Below are 26,335 nucleotides of genomic sequence, written 5' to 3'. Positions count from 1 at the left end.
GTGAAGACAAAAAAAAAAAAAAAAAAAAATCAAGGATATAGACAGCAAATTAAATGAGACAGAGAAAGCTGTTTCTGTCTAAAATTGCAAAGTGAGTATCTGCAGTCTAGATAGTTTTATTGTGAAAATATTCTATTATGCCGACAAATTTCTATAAAGCAACTCTAGGGAAGTTACCTCAACTCTTTGTAAAGTCAAAACAGAATCCAGGAACATTACTATTTCTCAAAATCTTTTTCCCCTTAAAGCACCACAACAACATATATCTATTCCCTATCACTCAAGTGCTCCCAACTTTTCATAAAACACCTGCTGTAGGCCATCTCTATTTTGCCTGGTAAATAACTTGGTTAATGCAATCCATATACAACTTAAAAGGATTAGTTTCAAAGGATAATTCAGTTGAAGGGATACAACTCTCCAGAAAGGAAAGATAATACTGAGAGACATGAAAACAAGTGAGAATTCTTTAAACACTATTTTGTAAAAATTTGTCTCCTGACACTAGGTAGCAGCCTAAAAATTTATAATAAAACATAGCAAATAATATTAGAACATGCTGTTTCCCAAACTAAATGAAATGCATAGAGAACTGCATCATCTATGTAACAGCACCCATACAACATATAAAGCTCATCATAAAAATAACAACCCCAAAACTTTCAACAAAATCAGAACATAAATACCTTTCAAGTGCTACACGTAGCCCAGTGGCGATGCCCACATCAAAATTTCTTTGAGATTACATTTAAGAAAGTATACATCTTGCAGCTCTCCGTGCTATCTATACCATACCCAGGGATAACAGGAAACTGTTCCTTTTCTACTTTTAAGCTACAAATACTCTGATATATCAAGGCAAAAAAATGAATCTCAAAAAGCAACTTAATTCAAATCAAGAAATCTCTCTTTGCCAGAGTACATATGCACATATATAATCTGTTTATCAAGCTAGTTTTGTGCTGTTCCCCAGCAGCGAAAAAATGTTGTAAGCTGATGAGATTCCAACAGTCTTTTTGAAAAGCTGTACTGAACAAGAATGACCCCACCCAAGCCCTGACACTGCTAGAGAAGGACATGCTCAATGGAAAACTGGGATTTAGTTCCAAATTCATTCCAGCAGCCAGAAAATGAACATGGGTCAAGAGACAGCTCTGTTTTCCTGTTATCTGTCCAACAAACTAACACCACAGTTTTAGAAAAATCTCTGCCCTGTCTTTAAAAATCAACATTGCAAGTTTACAGTGGGTTTTGACTGTTCACATTAAACCCTCACGATAACCACAATTTTAGAGATTAAAAACAGCAGTGAGCATTCATTTGTTCTGAGCAATGTTGTCCCTTCAATCTCCATTCCCTTCCCTTCACCCCATCCCACCTCACCAAATGGTTGTTTCTGTAACAGTGCCATAATTCCACTGAAGCACAGGCAAATATTTCATTTTTTCCAATTCTTCTTAAAGGGGGGGGGGGGGAATCTATTTGGGTTCTGTAAATTATTTAGCTTGTTCTGATTTGGAGGTGATTGATTTCTAGATATACAACAAATTTTTCATTTCCAACTTTCATTCTTTCTATTTATAATGTATTGGCAAGATTAAAAATGGTTTCTTTTTATACTTGAAACATTAAGTTTACTCTTGCATAAAGTATGCTTCCAAGGTACTTAGAATAACATGGTTAATCAAAGCTCTTTCCAACTCTGGTTGAAAAATAATGTACTAGCACCTGAGAATTTTTTTTTACTGCAAACTGAGAGGCCCCAGTGTAATAAAGCTTCTGGACACTAGAATCCCAGACGCACATCATTGTTTTGAGAAGTATGCATTTCCTCTTCAGTGGAAGTCATATAGAGAATTATTACCATCTCGCATATTTAGGAAATGTACAACAGCATGCAAAAGAGGGAAATGACCACAATACCAGGATTCAAGGTCAGGAAAAAGAAATGAGAAGCAACTAATCTGTGCTTTTGGTAGAACACTAGTGACAGACACCTACAAGAAGCACACATTTGCAAATAATTTTCATAAGCAGGTAACTTTATTTCATCAGTATGTCAAGGCTAAATGTCATACAGATGCAGACACTACTGAGATCACATTCAAAATGCCTGTTAGCTTTTTATTTCAGCTAATCCAACTTAGGAACAATGGCCAGAAACCAACTGACAAATGCATTAAGACAGTTTGCTCTGTCATGTACAAGAACAGAGTTCAATAGACAAACGTTGTTTACAAAGCTTTAGGGTGTAAACATAGCCACGGAAGTGCCTTTTTTGGCAGCCACACCAGTTCAGTATTTCAACTTTAAGGTGCACTTCATTTTTGCTAGTGTGAAATATAAGCACTAGAGAGAGAACTCCAGCTTTGGCAAGCCAGTTTAACAATACTGGTTGGTGCCTGCACCTTACTGAGGGAAACAAAAACCTGGAAAAAGTGACATTAAAATTATAGATTATTTTATATAGGTGACAGGTGTAGCATCTTCTCCTGCTACTATTTTTTTAATGTCAATTTTCCTGAACCAGGATGCAAGTTGAAATACAAAAATTGATACTGCCACCACTTCCTACCAATACTGAAGTCCATTTCAAATACTTGGTTAAAAGGCATCCCTAGCAATTAATCTTAAACAAGCTTAATCCAAATTCCAAATAATTGCAAAATTTCAAACTATACGGTGAATTATTTCTGGATTTCTGCAGGTAAGTTGCACCTGTCTCTTTGCTGGGTATGTTGCTACTAGTATGTGAATCAGCTGTTGAAGGACCTGCAAAGATCTTGACACACATGCAAGTAAACAAACCCAGGCTACTGATTGTATAGCATATTTTATAAAAAACAAACGAATAATAGAATAGTTAAAAACATAATTCACAAGTGCTGCTGCAATGAATAAATGCTATTCCATATTCTCTGCCAGCTATCCCACATTCCCTGCCAGCTATCCCACATTCCCCAAATGTCAGAGGTTAGCCATCCGAGATGTCTTGTGTTGGCGTTTTAATTTTTATGTTTGCAACTAGCACAAGCTAGCAGTCTTTCATGTGCTACTGGAACAGAAGTATTCCCTTGAAAGAGCAGAACCAATTTGCTTAGTGGTGTCCCCCGTCCTGCCCCAAATAATTGTAATGTGCCTAAAATGATATAAGTAAAGCAGAACACTGCAAACATTTTCCTACATACTTATGTTTACTAGCATATGTAATGAACTATTGAAACTACAGATAATACTGCTCTTCAGGAAAGTACACATCTACTGCTCTTGTGGGAGCATAACATTGCCAATCACAAGCAACAAAAAGCAGTGAAGGAGAGATGCCTCTTAGCTTAGCAAATAAAATTGGCAGCCAAATCTTCATCGCTCCCATAGGCTTTTCTGAATGCTGGTATTTGATTAGAAGACTGGAAACACCAGCAACTTTTACAAAGTTTCCCGCTTTTCGTGGCAATGGCTTCACCACCACCACCATTTCGACCACTGCAATATCTCTGGGCTAGACGAAGTGAAATGATGCCCTAGAGGTCAGAAACAAGGCTAATAATACTAACAGGGAAAAAAAGCGAAAGATAATTTTATGCCAATAATGCTGGTTTTGTGCCTGGACTTCAGCACTTAACATGCTTATTAGTCATCTAAGTGCTTTAGCTGTTTTGTGCTTTTTGGAAGGACATTCCCAGCATGAAAGATCGTAATATAAAACAGATAACAGGATATGCATGGAAGTCCCAAGGGAGTAACTATTTAAACAAAGTTTTCTTTGGAGAGTTAGGGAAAGACGACAGATAAGAAAGATTTAAAAGAATAGTTCATTTGTCAACACCAAGAACAAGGTGGGGAGGACTATTTAGAACTGTCCTGCAGACAAGGAAAAAAACCAGACAGTGACTTGCCAAACCACGACTGCAATGACATTCTCATATAAATATACATCACGAACTGCAGTTTACCAAAGCAGCCTCACCCATTGCAGAAAAGCTTTTTAATGACCACATACAAATGGCAATGGTGTGTTATTACAGTAAGCTTTCAGGCCAAATTAAGTAGAGGCTTTATTCTGCCTTCTTAGGTCACATTTTCAGTTCTCATTGTATGTATCCAGAGAAGTTTCAAAGCTTTGAAACAGTCCTAGGCAAACACAAATCCAAGTTGACAGCAATTTATTATCTAACAGTTTTATTACACAAACACACATAGCACAGTATTATGAACTCCACGTCAAAAAGACTTGTTTGAATGAAACTCCCAATCTGCAACAGTTTGGGGGTTTCTTTGCCTCCCTTTGGGCTCATCAGTTTAGGTACTTCCTGAAAAAAATGCTTGAAAGCATATTTACCCTGCTGTTCTCTATGGGTACACTTCTCTTGCATTTGATCTTATATCCAAGACCATGTTCGAGCATGGATTTCCCCTATCCTATCTAAATTTTTCTTAACTGTGAAGTACTTTGAAATATAAAGCAATGAGAAAGGGAAAATTGGTATAAGCACATAAACAGACCAAAGTAATTTCAAATTTTTTCTTGACCATAGTATACTGATTAACAACTGTTCTTTTTTTGCAAGAGCATATTCCTGTGTGGAAGCTATACAAAGCACATACTAACAAAAAGGATAAGAGACTCAGACTCTTGTTTAAAATTACATCATGTTCTCTCAGAAATCAAGATCACTTGAACAATAGTTTCCAAAGTGAGATGTCAGAGACAAAGAACTGGAGCTCTGGTCCAGATGAAGTCTGGGATGTGCTAGTCCAAGAAGTCTGCCTAAACATATGGGCTTCAGCAAATATAAGACTGGAAACTTCTAGCACTTACAAAATGTGTACATCTGTGTGTCTGTGTTAAGATGGGAGAAATACATCCATATGATAGACTTGAGTTTTGGGAAACAGTATGAATTAGTGTTCAAAAAATTCAGTAACCACTGTGGATACAGAAACACGGTAAAAGGGAAGGACTGATATTGTAGCTCTCAATTCTCTCTTTCTTTTATTGTGAACAAAAAACTTAGGAAAAACAAGCTAACAGTAAAAGATACCACTGGAGAGAAAGTCAGGAGTAAAAAATGGGGTGGGGGAGGGAAGGAGAAAACAGGAAACAGACACTGAAGACAAAACAGGAAAAAAGGTCATGATTTGTGTAATAGCCAAAAAAATGCAGTGAGGCCAGAGAGGGGGGCAGGGTGGGAAGACACCAGAATCCTGGTATGGGCTAAGTTACATTGTAGAGGCTACTGGACAGACCACAAGATCTCCAAGCATTGGTCCTTCAAGTGCTAGGTCACAGGAGATCCAGCAACTGTCATTTCACCCTCACATATAAAATCCTGCCCAGTAAAGTCATTTAGCTACAAAAGAATTTGTGTAAGAAAGGGCAAATGCACACCTATAGGACTGGGAAACGTAAAACCCTTAGATCTGCTGCCCTTATGCTATGCTGTTTCCACAGAAGAATTTCTTTTCAAGAGCCTAAAATCTCTTTCCTATGCAACCAAATGCCTCACACGAGGCAATACTTTAAGACTTTTCCAGTAGCTTCTTCATTTTTGTACGTTAATTTCATGATAAGTTTCAAGATGTGTTCCTCTATTCTAAGATTTAAAACAGAGTGCTCCTTCCTTTGCACTTGTAATTATGTATTTATTTTTAAACTGCAAATGCTTCCTTTGGACTGTCTAATGGATTAAGTGAAAAGTTGTACTTCCTGGAAAAACTGGGTTACTTTATCCCCAAATCCCTAAAATGACACAATTCTGATTAGTTCACTTCTGTTTTTCAGGCATATCTACAAATCCTTAAGTGTTTCAATTCCATTCAATATCAAGATTTGAAGCACAATATTTCAACAATTTAACTACATCTTTGTCTCACCAGTTCCTACATAGTAAGCTTCTTTCTGGTTTTAAAACACATCATGAATTATATCCCATTTACCCTTTGTTGTAGAGCTCAAAGATCAAATACCTGTCTAAAATATCTATCTGAAGACATGTTTTGTGGTAGTTATAAGATTGGCTAATCTATAAAAATATTACTGATTTTGGCAAAAAATAATTTTACAGATAGAGAAACTTGGGCACTATGAGGAGAAAGTGACTTGCAAGACACACTCACTAGGACAGTAGTAGAACCAAAGCAAAAATAGGTCTCAAGGCCTCCTCTCACATACAGACATCATAGTCTTTCATTTATTTTCAGCTGAAACACAGATGTCACTTCTCTCCAAAAAATATAAGGGTGACAGTCAAAAGGAGAAGTTTAGTTTTGCTTAGACAATAGCAATACTTCCAAACTTCATATAGAAAAGAGAAAGTGGAGACAAGTCTTTAATCTATTTACATTATTAGATCCTCTAGACCCGCACAAAAATTGTACTACATATGGAGTGTCGTTACTGGGTTCTGTGGGAGTTATGAAACATACAAAAAGTTGAAATGAGCTTTTTTGTTTTAAAATTATAACCTGGAACAGTATTCCCAGCTCAGTTTCCACTGAAATAACTATTATACAAGCTAAAAGTCTGTTCTCATCAAGTGATAAAACATTTTCCTGTTGAACAATCCAAGCTAATTCATGTTTGTATGACATCACTAAAAATCTGAGGTCAAATTCAAGTCTGGAGGAGGCAGACACCACTAATTATACATTCCAGTTCAACAGAATTGGAATTCACCACAGTTATGCACAAATGAACCAAATTCTCCTCTGTATCAGGTGAAGAATTTTGTGTTGGCAGCTTCCTTTTGAGGTACTGCTGTCATCAAGTGATTCCCTGCAACTTCATTAATCACTATGACCACATTTACACAGAAACAATTCAATACTTGAAGCAAAATGAATATGCAGTCTTTTTTCCGCAACGAAAAATTGCAGCATTTCTCATGCATTTCTTATGCCAATTAAAACAAAGTTTCATTGTCTTCTTTAACAAAGGAGAATGGATTTTAGACTGCACACATCTACAAAACATACTGCAACACTTGAGATAAAAATTGTAAAGATTAAAGTAAGCTTACTGGAAAAAGGAAACAGAAATGAAACTGAAGGCATTCCTTTTAAGATATACAGATAAGTAATATAGCATGCTTGGTGTGACTTCCAAATAAGAGTTTCAAGTTGTTGAAAAGACAAAACAATTTTTCATCCCACAAAGGTTATATGAGCCAAAAGATTGAACCATACTTCACATAAAATGTAAAGTATGCTAAGCTACCCAAAGAGACTTCAAAAAAGTTGAGAAGTTATTTACATAATTCTTATTCTGAAAATGTATTACCGGCTTGTGTTACCCCATGCTAAGATGCACAGGTAAGACTTTTAAATATATATATATACACATATAGCCATATGACAGATACATTTAGATGGAAATGGCAAAAAAAGAATTTTGTTGGAGCACAATGTTCCATAATTCTGTAATGGGAAACAGAGTCCCTAAAATTCCCAAGACACAGCAACAAGGATGTTTTAAGCTGTGATGCGTGAGCTTCACCATTTGCAACACACAGACACCTTTCTCGCTTCATATTAGTTTAATGTATAAACATCTTTCATCCTCTTTTCTTCTCCCTCCCCTCTTGTACCTTCACTTAATCTTATTTGCTTTTTTTAGAATCTTCCTGATTATCAATTAAGTCCTATGCCTTCCACTCTTAATTCCATCACCATTGCTAGAAAGCCAGGGTGCCAAACTGTGTCAAAAGCCTGGCTTACATCCAGTCAGTTTAGCATCTCACCTGAACAAAAAAGAACATAAGCGATTCAGTATGCAAGCTGGATTTTTCTTTCAAATCATATCCACAAGAGAACAAGCAAAATGAAGCTGTTCATGAAATTGTGAATGCCTTTATTTGCCAACTGATCAAAACCCCCCAAAAACCCCACCAAACAAACAAACAAACAAAAACAACAACAACAAAAAAATCAAATGTAGTACTTAAAAGCTGTTCAACTAATCAGAAATTATGCCACAGGCAAATATATAATACGAATGAAACAGCTTCAGAAATAAAGAATGCATTTCTGCAGCTAATTTTTTAATGAGAACTATACTACAACCTAGTACTGGGGATTTGTTTCTGCCTGAAGCAACTGGAAACCAATATAGCCAATATATCAAAGATGTCCTGGGATGCTGAAACAAAAGGAATTCCGTTCTTCCTTTTCTGTGCATCACAACATATGTTCCAGTTAGTGTTCTCAACATCCCCAATAATTGGGGAAATGGCTGAAATCCTCTTAAAACAAAGAGATAATCAAATCTGAGAATGGTATAAATCACCAGATTTTTCTGCTCTAATCTCCCAAAGTATCTTGTTCTGAAAAACATGGATTGATTATGTTCTTGATCCATAGTCTATGAAGACCTCTGCATTCCCTAACTGAAGGGATTACAGGCATCAAAAACCAACACTAGAGCTCCTTTCATAGGGAATCTCTTCCAGAACAGCCCCTGATTAGTGGAGATGAAAGTGGAAGGCCTAATACTTCTGAAAGAATCTGCCTGACAAAAAAACCAAGGCAAAGCCTATCTAGAAGAAAAGGTTTGTACGCTCTGTTGACGTTATCAGTGACCTCCTTTAAACTGTCATGGATGGGATGAATAGCCTAAGTCACCAATCCATTTTATGACTGCTCAATCTGAGCCAGGGTTTAAGCAGCATGCTGTGCTGCGCTGCACAGGCTGTGTTAATCTGTCTACAAGTTAAGATCTATGTAGAGCTGCAATCTGCTCATGCCCAGCAGACAAAGAATCTCCCTCATCTTCGCTCTAATTGAGGACTGCATTTATTTAAGGAGTAAATTTTCCAGTTCAAACAATGAATGTAAAAGTTTCAGGAAAAATTTATATTCTGCATTACTCAGAGCAGGTTTTATTGTTTGCAGACCTCATGCAGAGATGGTAGAAATATCACATTCTTTTTCTTCTCAATTTTGACCATGATGCTATCTCAAGAATTGGCTCTAAGTAATCCTTGGTACATCCTTTAGTAAATGAAAATAAACCCAGCAGGAACAAAAATCAATTATCAAAAGAAAAACTGTAAGAGGGAGAGATGCCATTTGTCTTTTCACTAATTCCTAGCATTACGGGCCTGTGGAAGAAGAAAGAATACTGAAGTCTCTTGGAAGCTGTGCAATATTTTTTCTACTTAGTGTTTAATCCCTTCAGGAAACAGCAAGAATAAGAGAAATGCAAACAAATTTTAAGAAGCTGTGTTGAAGCAAGTTTTTCTTCTTCTAGTTCTGAGCGCTTTGTTGAGAGTGATCCAAGAAAAGCCCTTAATGTTTAAAAATTAAATTGATGGCAAAAAGCTAATATTCGTAAATGCTGTTTGGAAAAAAATAGGTCATTTTGTAAAGAAATAGCTCTGTTTGTATTTCTGTGTTTTTAAAATTCTTTTAGGTTGCTTTAGTCACAGGTGCTCAAACAGATCTGACTGCTAGTTTTAAAATATTAAAATCTCCAACTATGAATCCAAGTTCATTAATGAAATTACCATAAGACTCCGTAAAGCCACGTTCTAAAAATATTCAAAGTTGTCATCTGAGACTTCTGTGAAGCCCTTCTAAAGTATTCAGTCTAATCTTTCACAAATAGAATGGATTTTTTTTCTGAAAAGGATAACCAGGAACCATGAAGTTCTATGTATGGCAAAGCAATAAAAAACCTCAGGGTTAGATACCAACTTTGAGGTATGTTCTAAGTAGAGCTAGAAGTGACTACTTTATGGACTGAATTTATTGTCATATTTCTTAACTTAAACAACTAGAATAAGTATCTCAATATATTATACATTCTGCTTTTAAATCAATTGCTCTGTAGCCAGTATTCAATGATCAAGTTCATCAATAAGAGGGTGAAAAACTTGTTATCTCTAAGGTCAGCACAGCCTGTGGAAGAGCATTATTTCTCAGGATTGACTATGCACACAGGTTGTACTAATTTGAAGATAAAACTATCTTAAACGAATACATCCCCCGATTTCAACTGGTTGGCAGTAATGCTCTATCAAACTGTGTGCATATACCTGCACACAGATGTTTTCATTATTTTTCTCAAGAAACATCCATTTCTTTTTGTTCAGTAGTTGTTAAAATGGAGCTGTTTCAGGAGAATGCAACACTAATATTATATTTGGCATTGCTGTTGTGATAATCAATTACCCACACATTCAAGTTACTATTTACTTTAATATATACTTACTTTTATTCTTAACTTCACTTTATGACGTTGAATTGTAATTTTTTTTTTGTGATTAATACATCGTACTATTTAGAATGAAGTTGAAATTTGTTTTCAAAACTCAGCATAGAACACTAAAACTACATCAGCAAGAAAAATTTTGCAAAGATACTCAGTTTGATTGGAGACTTGGTGTGTAAAGAATGCATTGCTATCCTCAAATCTGATTTCAAAACAAATCATGCTTGCTAAGAAATAGTGACCGGCTTTTTAATTTAAGTGTGTCAGGCCCAGCTTCTAACCAGACTCCGAAGACAACGTTCCTTTTCAGGAATTAGGCAGCCCATAGGTCCTCACTTTTTTTCCCCTGTTAATATACTTCTATATTAAATCATCTCACCTCAATCTCTTATTGGTAAACTAGTTCTGATAAACTCAACAGGTCAAAATCCTTAAAAACTATTATGTAAGAGCTTTAACATGAGTTTTCTTCTCCCTGCTTTTCAGTATGCTTTTAAAAATTTTCAACACTGAAAGTGCTAATAGTGTTTTAGCATATGGTCACTTACTGTATCAGAAGTAGCAAGCTCTCTTCCCCACTCCTAGTCCCCAGTGTCTTGCACACCTATCAGATAATTCCATTGGTCCTTTACAGCTCTGGCACTACACAAACAGTCTGTCACCCTATTTCGAAGGGTAAGAAGATGTATCATAGATTCTACCAGGCTTGGTAGAAGTTTGACATGGGTTAGTTTGTTAGTACAGATGTATCCAACAGAAGTTTGAGCTATCCCTCTTCTGAATTTAAGTTTTGTGCCCAAATATCTGTATTCATGTCAATACTTAACAAGTAGCATTTAGTTCCCAAACAATACTGCATACACCTTGAGACTATGCTATATCACAATTCACAGTGCTATTCTGAACACATACATCAGCACATGAACTTGTATTTGGATTGGTACCTAATGAACAGCATCAATACTTGACATACATTTTTGTTGATCTAACCACATCTCAAAAAATGTACTGCTGAAAATAAGTTAAAAACATGGATTTCATATGCAAAATTTCCCTTTTTAAAATCACATCTCTCTAGAAAACATATGTTCTCATAGCTGCCTTTCTCCAGTGTCTCAAAGTAGCAAGTACATGCCTGTATACACCCAAACTACTTCAGAAACTAACAATGGTTATAAAGGAAGAACTGTTAAACTCAGACACAACCATTACGTTTTGGGGCTGGTAGCCCGAGTTGCAGCATTTTTGGTATTTCAGCCAATTCACTTAGCTACATCAATAGCAGCTGCAGTCACATTTTTGACTGTAGAATAAACACATTCTAAAAACATCCAAAAGTAGTGTAGACTTGGCCATTGGAAAGAAGCTCTGTCAAACTTCTTTCCCCTTACACAACTATATTCCTTGAAGTTCTGAAATTACAAATATGTGATCAGCAAACAGGCAATGAGAATAACTCTAGGCAGAAATAAGAGTATTTCAACTCAAATCTCGAGTAAAAGATGCTCTTAGTGAGCCAACAGATTTCTTTCCAGCATGAACAAGAAGCACGACTGCTATATGGGTAACGCACCCTTCCTAGCTTTTCCTACTGGTGATACCTAGGTTAATTACATATGCCAAAAGAGATACAGTGAGTTCTGATCCCTACAGGATACATTATCAAATCTCCATATTGTTCTAATCCAAACATTAAATGAACAAGGCTCTAATATGCATTATCCTATCCGTATCTTAGATAAGTCTAATAAATTGAGCAGCACCACAGATTTTTCCTTAAATACAGGGATTTCTTTTCATACTTGAAATCATGTATGTAGTCTTAGTGGGTGAAATGTGAAAGGAAAAATAATGACCAGACCATTACAGAACCAGATTCTCTATTCTGCAAGTGTCTCAATGAGCAGGGTGGAGTTTCAATAAAATTGTTAACTCTTATTTCCCTGTTAGTGCCCTTCATGCAAATCCCACATGAAAATCCAGTGTGTTTTCCTACTTCAGGACCATGAGCCCTCCAAGGAAACTTTTCATACAAATTCTGCAACTGAATAGCATAGGAGTAAAACAGGAACACTTTTGTCCACAAGCAAGTGTGTATGGTAGTTCCATCTTGCCAGAAGACTTCAGAAACAAGTGACTCCCTTTGTATTGGAGCTGTGTAACTATAGGATGAACTTAAAATTGAACACCAAGAACCCTTTCTTTAAGCTGGTATTTTCTCAACCTCTCACTGTCCATTAAGATTTCTTGGGATTTTTTGTAGACTAAATAGTTACAGCTAAAAGAATCACCAACATAGCTGTTTTAGTGCTCTGCACAGTGCACACATATTAGTCCCCGTTTACTAGCAGTGTGCAATACAATTTACATCTTTCCCAACAGTTGCATCAAAATGTGTTTCAAAACCACCAGATCTGTCAATAAAATTAAACATTTTAGACAAAGTTAGTTAAGGCGAGTGTCCCTTTCTCCTTACTATACTCCCTTCCTCCATTCATGTCACCTCAGTACCTTGAGATACTGACTCCCACACAACCTGCCACAAGGCTGGCAGCCCCTCTCCACACAGCAGAGCTCTGCTCCAGCACTTCGCTGGAGTGCCACACACACGCTACTTCTAAGGAACACAAGAAAGGGAAAAGGCAAGATGCTGGACAGCACGGCCCACCTCTTGTGTCATCATTTTTGCTGCAGGAACAAAAAGGGCAGTTGTCAGGAGGGGATGGAGGCTGACACACTTCTAGAAGGTGGCAGCATGTGGAGTGCTGTGCCAGGCCTAGCAGGCTCACCTAGAGTAGCAACCAGCACTCTTGTTTTGTACTGAGTACTTTCTCATGAGCCCCATAATTTGGTTAAGTCTGAACTGACTATATACCCATAAATTGGAACAGTCATTTTTGGAGGGACATCTTGTGTCAGTCTGCACAAGATCCACTACATGAAAAAAGTAATATATGAAGTTCACTAAACATATTGTCATGGTACACTTAAACAGCATCTACAAAATAGCAGATAAAGACCTGTTAGAAAGTGAGCTCTACATAACACGTGCTAATTCACTCTGACAAAAAATACACTGGAAAAGTGATTCCCCATGAAAAGAGTCCTTTTCCATAAGAGTCCATAGAAATGCATGCAAGCACTGTTCTGTTTCTCCCCATCTTCTAGGTTAAAAAAATAGACATGGTAGTAGAAGAAAAGGATTTACAAATGCTTACTGAGAAGTTAAACTGTCATATCTGTGCCAGTAATATTACTTTAGGTATACCATATCAACCAACTTAGACGCCTACTCCCTTGCTCATGTAATACTCTGTACTAACAAACTACAGTATTTTTTCACTTTGTGCAGAACTCCATTTGCCCTGTTTCCGTAAGTTTCATGGGAAAAGAGAATAAAAACCTGTAAATAAAGGTTGCATGGTAACTGTCGATGTTATTTTTCCACTAGTCACCACAACAACAATCAGTATTAATTAGCAGATCATATTTTGTAGTACCCAAAATAAAATAAAAATTCCATTTGTGCAAAGAAGAGAAAAAAATATCGAAGTAGTTCAAGAAGTTTAAGGTGATTAATGTTAATGCTTAATGAAGTCTCTAAATAGGTTTGACTTGCAGATTATTCTGTATCGCATTACTTCTGAATAAAAGTGATATTACCATGAAAGTAAGAAAAACATGTTACACAAGTTATGTTCATTTGTTGTAATGCAAAAGCTACAACAGCTTTCAGAGTTGTCCTACCGTTAGATGAGGAAACCTGAATATACAGTAACACTACAGTGGAAAGAAATTTGTTTACAATTTAATTGAAGAAATCTAATATAAAAATGAATGGGTATAAATTTCTGGACTAACTATATTTAATATGTTAAGTGTTTTTTCATACAACAAATGAATGAGATTTTTGGGGTCGCTTTCCCTAAGAAGTAGTAAGATGAACAAACCAAACCAACCTTCCAATGGCACTTGCAAAGGTCTTGAAACAGGTGATAAGTTTACTTTCAATTCCTGATGGCCCAGGGAACCTGTTCCAAGTCTTTAATAGCTAACAATTCAAACATCCTAACACTCACCAAAACTGAAACTAGGACCTGACTTACATTGCTGTCATAGTGCTCAGCATCTCCTTTATGCACCACTTTACTCTTTCAGAATAGGAACACAGAAACACAATGTACTTTCTCTGCTGCTTTGAACAGACAACTCTCTTTGTAGCCACTCAAAGAATGTGTTCTGCAATCTCTCATAATTTAATCACTGTCAGTCATAACAGCCTATTATGAAAAATAATCCACTCATTTATTTTATCATCAGTGCACTCAAGCGTGGTCAATTTACAAGCAACATAGTCACATGTATCAGCCATGAGAGATCCATTACAGAGCTGCTGGAAAGTTTGTGAACAAACAAGTTGCTTTCCTCTGATTATCCATAGGCTAAATCTAGAAGTCTCACAGTCTTTCATACTGTTTTCACAGGAGAAACAAAGGACGCCTTCAAGCGACAGTTCTAGTGTTTACTTCAACACATGCTCACACAGACAGTAGGCTAATTACAACTTCAAATTTTAATATTAAATTACAGTAATAATATCTCATTCAAATCAGGTGCTCATGGAAGAAAATATCATCTTAATATCATCATAGTAGCTCACAGGACATCTGATATAAGCAGCACAGCTGTTCATGCTGAGAGACCAAAAGCATAGCTGCCTTTGGAAGTGTAGGAGTTGTCTGGAGATGCAGAAGGTACACTAAGGCTTGGGAGCTACCAGGCTGCACAACTATCAGGAGTTTCAAAATAGCAGTGAGACCAATACACCTGCACACATTTAACAAGCCCTCCTCACACAGTCAGGTTAATGAAGTCATGCAAGTAATATCAGTAATAGCTACGAGATAGCGCTAAGAGATCCAGGCATTGCTAATCCAAGAATCATCATTATGTGTTAGTAGTTCCACAGAAGCTACACACACAAGAAACACACACACTTTTTTTTTTTTTTTTTTTTTTACTGTTTGCACACATATGTATGTATACTATAGTCTCATCTCTCTCAACCAGCCAAGGATTCCTCAGGAAATATCCTCCTATGAGAAGTCATGCAAATTTCTATTATAATAAAGATTGGTCAGAAAATCATTCAGATTATTATAAATCCTAAAGCTTTGTAAGAATTTTCAACTGATACTTGTTGAAATTGAATGGTTGGAAAAAAAAAAAAAAAGAAAGAAAAATTTTTACATAGAGTAACTCATTGAATCCTGCCTTTTTTTGTGCCACATGCAGAACACCTGCACAATTCCCTGCTCCTTAAAGTTCTCATCTCTTCCATTTTAAAAACAGGATACAATTAAAACCATAGTGGTAAAAAAAGCCCAAATTTCCAGTGTTAACATTTTTCAGTCAGGATATGCAGATAAACCTAGACGTGGTCTACCACTGAATTTAAAAAGAAACCCAACTAAAGAAGCATCACTGTGAGCGCTCAGCCACTGAGGGTCCTTGGCAAACTACCAAAGCCTCACCTACCCATCCTTTTGGCAGTAGTATGATGCTACAGGGTAACTTATGTGAGAGACATGGCAGACATCACTGTCCATCCCGCCAGAGCCCCACATATTTATCTGGAGAAAAATTGCAGAACTGCAGATGCTGATAATTTGGAACGCTCTCTGGTTTGTATTATGCTGTGTTCCATAACGTACCTGACCAAAACAGCAATGCAATTCTCACAATGTACAGAGATTAGGTATTTCTCTAACTTTGCCAGAAAAGATTCCCACACAAATCAGAGGAAGTTTCTTTTTTTATTGCAATAAAATTTGACTATGAGTCAGAGTATAATTAATCCTCCACATGGACACTCCATCACTTAATACAATGCGCTCCAGTTAATTAATAGAGCCAATGTACTAAGCAGCTGCTTAGGTATTTCTTGTCTTAAAGTATATTTTTGGCTCCTAGAAGAAAACCTGCTTTGAATGCGACTGCTTTCACAATAAAAGTTAGTAAGTGACTTCCATAAGAAATCCACAGTGTATCAGAGATGTGTATATATACTTTCTTAGACATCAAAACTGGTATCAAGAGCATCATGCCTATTCCCCCATTTAAAGAGATTCAATTTAACCTCTAGAAGTGTTTGGTATCATAAAATATGACTTTTTCCAGTTAACTGAAAATTATATACTTTGAGTCGTTTCTTTATTAGCAAAAAGAGACTAATATAACAAAACTCCTGATTACTTTCTCACGAAGCTACAAATCACCATAACATTCAATGTTTAGGTGTCAAAACTGTAAAGCAACAGAGCAGCACCACAACCACCTGAAGGAACTGAAGTAACTTTCATTCAAGCCAATACTTTACAGGAAACCTTTTTAGGCTCCAAAGGTTACTATTGTTGAATTTTCTAAAGGAGTCGATGAGAAGCAATTTTTCATGCAGCATTCAGTTTCAAAGTCTGCCAAGCACTCAGAAAACGGCTGAGAACAAAAGCTGGAATTTACTACCCAATGAGGTCAGACACACTAGCGCCTCAATAAGCAAACACTAGCAAACACACCAAGTCTTTGCCATGGTTAGAATCTTTAATTCAGTAACACTCATGTTTGGGACTCATGCACTGAAAATGTAACTCTGCCACTTGTCAATTAATAGATGTAAATTCTGAACAAGACAAAGCAACACAAAAATCCACCCAACAATCTCATCCACATAATTAGGCTATCAATCAAGGCTTCTCTTAAAAAAAAAAAAAAAAAAAAAAAAAAAGGGTGGGTTTTGGTTGTTTGTTAACTTTTTAACTTTGTGCCCCTGCTACCTCCCCGATCTACAAGTTGTTTCCTACCAGAAAACACTGATGGCAGCCAGACTGTGTACCTCACTATATACACCTTATACAGATATTTAATATAGATTCTCTATAAACTTCCAAAAACTGTCAGTTGTCACTTCAGAAGTCTTCAGTTTCAGAATTAAATCTGAAATATGTTGTTTTTCAGAAATGTCTCTGTGGACTTAAGCATAAGACAAACATATTTATATAAGACTTATAAAAGCCTAACTAATTAACTCCACTTTAACCCTTGAGCAACAACATGGTCCCAGCCAGTCCGCAACTAAAGCAAACGCAGCTTCTGGCAGCCTAGAAGTGGCTCCCCTTCTGAGTTAATTACCAGTATCAGGGGGCACAGTCGCCTGAATCCCCACTAGTCACAGGCACATCGTAACACCATCCTGAAACTCAGCCATGGCACAGTGGGTCTGTGTGGATCCACTGCACTCAGCACTCCCACCCCATAACTAATGCTTCCCTTTCCTTCTGAGAAACAATGTGCGACTCCTGGATTCTCAGCCAGACAAAAATTTTGGTGTGAACTCACAGGGCACAGAAGTTTACTGTTGCTTCAGAATGGCCCTAGACAACTGTGAACAATTCAGTTTTCTACTGACTGTTAAACCAGACCTGTTTCAATGTCCATTTAAAATGAAGGGTATTTCTGAAATTTTCAAAATAATTAAAAGAATATTTACTATAAGGAAAAAAAAGAAGAAAGTGACTAGACCCATATTGAAAGCAAGATAGATTCTCCTAATCTACTTTTCAAAATTCTAATAGACTGACAATGCAACTGTTTGCATCAGACTCCAAAGGACAATAAACAAATTATTCCACAGAAATAAAATTTTCAAGGAAAACTTACTTTATCCGGGAACACATAGCACCTTACTTTGCAATGACAGACTTTTCAATATCTCTAACCTGAGGCTGTGTTTGGAATATAGTGTAAGTATATAATCGGTTCCAGTTTGAGGTATACTGTATTGCTGAAACTGAGAAATATCTTTCTATGGTACTACATGCATTAAAAGTTACAGTGGATGCATTTGATCATTTCAGAGTCCATTGTCAGGGCAACCCCAAGACTGACATCCAAGTAATACGTCAGGCACAACAAATACTAATGATAAATTCTCTTGAAATGGTTGTACTATAGAACAAGTAGAAAACTGTTTTAAAGGTGAAGATTTAGTATCTCCAGAAATATTAGGAAGAAGCAAATTTGACGAGTGAAATTTTTAGTAGTAAGAAGTTTTCTATTGTCATGACACGACCATCTTTATTCCAGTATTAAACTAGTTATTCTGCATTGACTTTTTTCAAGAAACTAAAGACTTTCAAACTAGTTAACATATTTATTTGATTTATAAAGTATTTGTTGAAGGAGGTCTTTTTCCAGAATACTGTTTTCTACACAGTGGATTTACTGGTTTAGCTAGTTCATCCAACTCCAACAGCAAGCTAGAGCAGTATCATAGGTCAAGCACCACATTTCTCAAATTACCTTAGCTTTAAATTTTGTACACATTACTGAAACACTAAAGCTTTTCAAGATTCCTTCAACTTTTTATCCTATTTCTAGCATCTCGATAAGTGAAAGAATTAAAGGGGAACATTTTAAAGAAAAGCAAAGCTATCAGAGGAGAAGCGTGATATCACTTATTACAAATGCATTTTCAAAAGCAAATCACAAAGACACCTTTAAACATAGCTGATGTTTAGTTTTTCAAGATTTATCTCTTCTGTTAAAAAGCATCAGTCACGTGACTGAGCAAGGCTATTAACCATTTAATTAATCTGAAAGTTCAGGGACAGAGCAGCGCAAATTCAAGGCTTCTCAGCTGTACTGACAAGACTAACTTTCTAGCCCAATTCATTTTTGCTGCAGCAGCAGCACTAGCTCCCACTTCCATCCTTCCTCCCACAGTTTAGGAGCCCCAGTGACCTCACTGCACACTAACTCCAGTCCCGCTGCCCTCATAACTGTGCTCCTGGTTCCTCTCTGTCCAAATTTCCAACCTTTGACAGCTTCCCAGAAATCTGCCAGTTTCAACCAAGAGAACAGAAACAGAGGTAAGGATACTGCAAGAATCAAGCTTCACTTTAGCTTGCCTCTGCCTCTCACAACAGGGAGCTAATAAATGCCAGTACGGGGTGGGCCAAGGTGCAGAGGCAGAGAAGTGGGCTGCAGACCTCGCTCAGCACCCTGAGCCATTCAAGCAGATCTTGTGCTAAAGCAGGCAAAGCACAGAGCCTCCACCCTGAGAATCTCATCCTTTGGTTTTAGGCTGAGGTTTTGCTGCCCTTATCAGCACCCACCCTACATATCAATTCTGTGACAAAAGACAGTTAAGCAAAGCATATAACGAAGGCAATCTTGGTCTATACCTTCTCCTTCCAAAAACATTAAAACTACTACTTTGCCCCCAACATTAACTTTTGGTTAAAGAAAAGCAGCTGTTTGGCAAACATTTGTATAATCATTCCTATCAGCTCTCATAGGTGTTTACTTTAAACTAAGCATTTAGGTTCAATTTCATTTTTCAGGGGGTGAGGGTGGGTAGAAGAAGAAATCAGGCTAATACTGCTACTAAAACAAAACAAAAATAAATGAGTTTGTTTTCAGCTACAGCTAAATTCACTATGAATTATTTCAGTGGAACCTCCTGAAGTGCCTCAGGAGACATTCTTCTGTGTTCAAGCTTGCAATTACTCTACAAAGCTATAGTATAAATTCTTCATTCCATTACAGCTGTCCCTCTGTTTACAGTTACACTTAACTGAAGTGCTGCCATCAGCTACCTGCATTTTACACAGACTCAGGCTATATATATTTTAAAAACCATTGTATGACATCTGCATTTTCTTTTCAGTACTGCTCTTGATATCTGCAATATCTGCAACTTGCCAGCACTTCTCAGCCATAGGCTCATTCTTAAGTGTTTAAAACTATTCTCCACTATTCTCCACAATCTGTCAGTCATTAAGAGCTTTGCAGTTTAGTCAGAATTATGTCATAGGCACAAAGTATTTTCAATAGTAATTTAAAAGAGTTATTTTTATGTTTTATTAAAGCAAGAAGCATTGTTATGCTCATTCAGGAATACCAAACATGTCTGTGATTGCACTGGTAGGTAAGATAGCACCATTTTTTAAACTATGATATCCATCCAGTTAAGTCTTGCAACATCTGATACCCCTAAAAAAAAAAAAATTTACAATGCTCTTTCATTCAACTTTTCATTGCAGTGAACATCAAGTGTGTCCATCCCTAACCAAGTTAAAATTTAACAAGTTCAATGAACAGCAGTTCCATACCTGGAAGAAGGATGTTAGGTACCATCTAGTAAGGCTACAATTACTCATTACGATTTTGGTTTAAGATGCATCTCCCCAGCTGATGTCTAAAATGAACTATTTCACATACCTGGTTTAGGGAGAAGCCACATAAACAGCTAACTAAAATAAACAAGGGACAGTATCTCTGTCTTCATAGGATGTGTAGAGAAAGTTGAAACAGAAGTCTCTTATGTGGTAAAGGAAAGGGGGGATACAGGGAAAAAAGTGTGTACAGTGGCAGAAGTTTCCTAAATGACAACTGCTGCCAAAGGAATTATAACAAGTAATCAAATCTTTCTGTTGTCTTTATAGCATAAAAACAGAGACTTAAGGTGCAATGTCAACAATAACCCTTTTTCAGCTAATTAATACCAACTTAATGAATTAACTATATGATATGGTTAAGGCAAATTGTAATAGTAATGTATTTTTTTGTCTTGCCTATGGCTACAACCTCTTGTGAAATACCGAGTTCTCAAAAATGAGATTCAGGATCCTTGACTCAAGATAGTTATCTAGAGGTAAAGATCAAGCTTTACAAGCTGTGGTACTGGCTTTGGGAATCCACTTTTTCAATCTCTGTACAGAGAAATCTAGTGTTTAGAATATTTTCAGGAAGCAGCATAGACACATTAGTGATGTTATGAGCTCAATTTTCAGATTTCACACTAGATAAAAAAAACAACCCTCCTTTATCTTCACGACTAAGTCACATTCAATACCTTGATTCTAGTAAGATACAAAACACTTTCCATGTGGCAGATATAAATGAAACTATGGAAGACTGCAGTAATTTCAGCAGTCCTTTTATTGGCAGCACTCCAGTGCTCCCTTGAAGAAAACAAATACATTGTTGTGTTGATCCAATTCCTTAGAACTATGGAGAGTAGCTTCCATATGCACAGTAACCAAAGTTTTTACTCTTCGTAGCTTCAGCTTTCCTTGTTGCAGACTTTAAAAGCTACATTTGAGATCAAACCACAGACAGATAATGTGATAAAACTGAGCTAAGAGCACCAACAATTTGTTATTGTCAGACACTTCGCACAACCGAATATGTAGATAAGGAATTTACATGCCACAAAAATCTACCACAATACATAGCTTATATGAAGTTAAAAAGAATGTCAGTAAATAAGTTTCCATTTTATGTTAGGATGCTATTCAAAACCTAAATACCTCCTTAGTATTTGAGAAAACTGACTGGCTTTAAAAATCTTTCTTAAAAAAAAAAAAAAAGCCACCACATTTTAACCAAAACCAGAATATGTATTTAACTGGACCATAAAAGCAGTTTACAGTCAAACAAGTTATTCAAAATATTCCTTACACATTTGTCTCCAGTCCCCTAAAGAATTAACTTTAATGTTAAAGGGAATATCCTAGATTTTAAGACGTAAGCTTTACGCATTTTAAAGCAAGTTTTAAATACAATAAAACTTGCTTGAAGACATAAGTTGAAAAGACATATGTGATTTAGTACTTTTCATATCCATTCAACAGAATTATGATGAAATGTATTTGTAGATGGAATGTTCCCATGAAATTTCAGAACTGCATTCTATTCAAATGATTTAGAAGAACAAGTTTACATAAAATACTCAAACTCTGTTAATGTAACACTTTAGCTACCTTATTAAGCCTTATTAGACCTATTTATATTAACAATTTGGAGTTTCTAAAAAATCCATGCATTAAAATAGGTACTAAACTCTTCTTGAAAACCAAAGGATACTGAGCATCCAGTCTTTCCCTCAGAATCTTTCCCATACAAGCCCATCTACTCTCTTCATTTGCCTCTCTTCACACTTGAGAAGTTTTACTTCATTTAAAATATCTAAGCTATTTTAATAGCACGGTCATCGCTATCACGCAAAGTCTTAAGAGAAAACAACCGTGCTCAACTATTTTTGCCCCTGTTCTTATGCAAATGGGGAAGCCACTGTCACATCAAATGGCACAGTTATCAATACAGATCTGATCACTGACTGAGGACTGAAGTTCATGACACTATGTTTGGCACTAGATGAACTTTACAAGATTTAGCCATATATTTAAAAATTAGAAATAACTATCGACTTTGCATTTGATAAGCAAGAAAAGTCTGCATACAAAATTTCGGGAATGCCTGTGTGGGCAATGCCATTTGTAATTCTGGGGGCCGCTGCTCTCAAACAATGGTTTATAGAAGAACTTTCAGATACAATTAGATTGCAGACCATTGGTTCCATCACAACAAGCCTGGCACATCCTCAAATTTAGGCAATATTCCCAGGATATTTAACTAGGATTCAGAAGGAGTTACTAACCAGCATGACCATCTACTTGCCTTCTCCAGCTTTCCCTTAACCTCTCTTTCCCCAGTGCACTAGGGAAGGAAAAGGAGCCAAGGAGACCAAATAGCTCCATGGGGATGGGTACTTTCTCCCCTGCTGCAGGCACTGGGATTTATAATCAAAACTGTCTGGGACACAGACTGCTGTTAGTGTTGCCTGCTATGCTGGCAGGCTGTTAAAAGTTACAAAGAGAGAAGTATGTGCCAAAATATGTACTCTTGCTTGCCAAGCATATAATCCTGATGCATACTTCCTGATAGGAAAAGGATTTAATAAATATGAGACAATTTCCTTTTCCCTTTGCTGGAAACTATCTTCTTTCCCACGTGCTTAAGGTCAGAAAAGAAGAAATGGCACAGCTTTCACATTTAAAAGAAGCTCAGTTAATTGTCTCCGTGGAATACTCAGCTTCATTTGATCAAGCATATTTCATATTTTCTTAAACAACTCAGATGACAACCACCAGGACAACTTTTGGAATTTCACACAGAGTCTCCATCTCCCATTACTCATGAAACACTTCAAAACATGTTGGAGGGTTAGATTTATCTGGTAAATATGGCCTCAGTTGTTGCCAGGCCCACTATACTGTGTGGTCTACTAGTAGGTTCTCTCCTGGTCTGAAACAGTAAAGGAATACCTGTGAAGGACTATGGGCTTTGTACTTGAGTCATGGCATGCCCTTGGTTAAAATCAGGAGGAGGGAAGTTTGCTACAAACTTTCCATTGCCAGAGATTTTAATTAAGAAACAGAACACATACAGGTTGATTGATAGCTTCTGATGCTTAAAAAGGCAACAGAAAGATAGTAAGTAGAGAAGCAAAATACACAGGTCAGGGAAGCAAATCAAAACCAGCATTACAGTCCTGAGGCACTCAGTTTGCTTCATTACTATAGCACGGCAATGTTCTAGTAATTAATTTAGTATAATGCCATGAGTGATACTAGTAAAATACTAGGCAAACCAAGGCTAGGATTTCAAAAGAGTTGTCATTAAGGAAAAACTAAGCATAGCTAAAAATAAATTTAAAAGATCCTGTTGAACAAATGTGAAGAAGATATTAATAACTATGTTACAACCCTGCATCAGAAATAATCTTAACGCATTTAAGAAAATCCTTACTTTCATAAAAAGGCTTCCAAAGAAGTAGAATCAGTTGGCATTTACATCTAACAGAAAAGTTGTCCACATACTGAAAGATGCCCAGCAAATGACTTAAGTGTTACTAAGGTAATGATCATGACTGTATTTTCCCTAACTTGCAACATCCTTCTGCTAGTTAACATCTTTTCCTACTTGCAAAAAAAGGAGGAAATAAGACCTTTTACTCATAACAGGCTGTCAAGAGATTTCAGTTGCTAAATAAGATATATTCAGCTGAGTGAACTTAAAAGCTTACAGATGATACAGCAAAACAGTTGACATGGGTTTTGGAACAAAAGTCAACAACACACAGAGGGAGTTTATATAGCAGCAAGATTTGCCTGACAGCAAAAGGCAACCTACAAATACTCAGTTTTACCAGAAGCATTAACCATTCTTGACGCAAAAAGCAGGCAAAAGGGTAGAAGATTTCAGAGGGGAAAAAGCCCACTAAAGTAAATCAGAATTCTCAACTGAAATTTGAAACATTAACTTCTGTCTCCCTGTTGTAAGATTTCTATAACTGCTGTAAGTCTATTACTGTGCCTCACATACAGAGTTCAAGCCCCATCTGACATCTCCTCAAGACATACCTATACAAATAAATAAAGATCAAAATGAAACAAAACAAATTTCTTGCCTTTGCTTTAGAAGCTAAAGCATGTAACTTTCTAGTTTTAAACCATTAGTTTATAAATCACAAGCTAGGCAAACTTTTTATGTATACATATACATACATACTTCAAAGTAAATCATTCTCTGTATTGATCCTCTTTTGACTAATCCTCTCCTACCCATTACCACCATCTGAAATACCTTATACAAGCCTGGAAGCTGGTCTTCAGCACTGAATATGAACTCTATGTTCTTATAAGGAGTGCCAAGGTAATTACTGGCCAAACGTACACAGACCATACATGATGGAGCATTACAAGACAAACTAGTAGTACCCTCTCCCATATCTAATAGATGCCTATGGATTCATGGTAGACTGTCGCCTGGCACCATGTCCCTGCTGCACATTATGGTTTCCAGGTTCATCCAGTTTTAGGCTCCCCAGTATGAGAAAGCTGAGGACATACTAGAGCAAGTCCAGCAAGATGGTTAAAGGCTTGCAGCACCTGCCATATGAGGAGAGGCTGAGAAAGCTGGGATTGTTTAGTCTGGGAAGGAGAAGACCTGGAGTCAGGGGATCTTATCACAGCGTATAAATACCTGATGGCGGTAGTAAAGAAAACAGAGCCAGGCTCTACACAGTAGTACCTAGTTAAATAATGAGGCAGTGAGGACAAATCAAAATACAGGAAATTCTACTTAAACATAAGGGGGGGAAAATAATATTATTTTTTTTTACTCTGAGGGTCAAACACTGGAACAAGTTGCCCAAAGAAGTTGTGGAGTCTCCATCCTCAGAAGTGTTCAAACCTGACTGGACAAGGTTCTGTGACCCTGCATTGAGCAGGAGAAGTGGTTGGACTGGGCAATATTCAGACGTCCCTTCCAACCTCAACAATTCTGTAACTCCTGACACAAATAAAATGACTAATCATGTTCTTCAAGGGAAGCAGGGGAAAAAAAAAAAAAAAGTAAAGTTAAGACAAGAATGCCTTTATGTTCTTCTATGACAGATGCCAAGTACTTCACAAAAATGAAACTAGAATCCATACCTCAAAGCAGCTACTAATCTAACCAAACGGAGACCAAGAGATACCAACCATCATCAGATGTGTTACGAATACGATAACAAAGACTATTCTGAACAAGAACACTGTTTGAAACATTACAATTGTTGGCCTGACTTCCTGCAGAAATAAGACCTGTGCAATCATACTGCCTGTTCATCTGTTTGTTATCCTTCTCTAATGTTTAGTTCAATGTTTGTAATGTTTAAGTTCAATGGTCAATTTTAACCAAATTTAGGAGTGGTCCAGAGGTCTCAATAATACTTAATTTCTACAGGACTCACAAAACCAGTTTGGCAGGAAGGAAATCCAGATTAGTTAAGAGTGTCTAGTATGAACCCGTAAGTAACCTATTCCATTTGGCTTACTAGCCTTACAGTCAGCACTTACCAGCCAAAACACATACTTACCTTGTGATATTTGGATGGTTCTGCATCCCCCCTGTGTTTAGGGGATAATGGAAGAGGTACTGACAGCACAGAAACATTTATTTTTTGTGTGGTAGGTTGACCCTGGCTGGACGTCACGTGCCCACCAAAGCCATTCTATCACTCCCCCCTCCTCAGCTGGACAGGGGAGAGAAAATATAACAAAGGGCTCATGGGTCGAGGTAAGGACAGGAGAGATCACTCACCAATTACCGTCACAGGCAAAACAGACTCAACTTGGGGAAAATTAAATCCATTTATTACCAATCAACCAGAGTAGGGTAATGAGAAATAAAACTAAATCTCAGAACACCTTCCCTCCAACCTTCCCTTCTTCCCGG

General features: G+C 36.9%; 1 protein-coding gene across 31 annotated transcripts in view; it reads right to left on the bottom strand.

Moving 5' to 3' along the window:
* Positions 1-26,335, bottom strand: part of EPB41L2 (erythrocyte membrane protein band 4.1 like 2) — a 130,142-nt gene that overhangs the window by 86,712 nt on the left and 17,095 nt on the right. Inside the window, exon 4 of one of the 31 annotated variants that reach the window (XM_041125207.1) lies at positions 24,474-24,477. The exons of 28 other annotated variants lie outside the window; for them this stretch is intronic. The gene's annotated coding sequence lies outside the window, so the exon portion shown is untranslated. Of the gene's footprint in view, positions 1-686; positions 786-10,758; positions 10,788-24,473; positions 24,478-26,335 lie in introns of those variants that run through there. 2 more of the 31 variants (XM_030021823.2, XM_030021822.2) reach the window with 2 other exon arrangements.

The sequence above is a fragment of the Aquila chrysaetos genome, chromosome 8 (assembly GCF_900496995.4).
Source record: "Aquila chrysaetos chrysaetos chromosome 8, bAquChr1.4, whole genome shotgun sequence".
In the NCBI taxonomy this organism is placed as follows: domain Eukaryota; kingdom Metazoa; phylum Chordata; class Aves; order Accipitriformes; family Accipitridae; genus Aquila; species Aquila chrysaetos.
The sequence above is the reverse complement of the archived record's forward strand: the minus strand, read 5'-3'. Positions and strand labels throughout refer to the sequence as shown.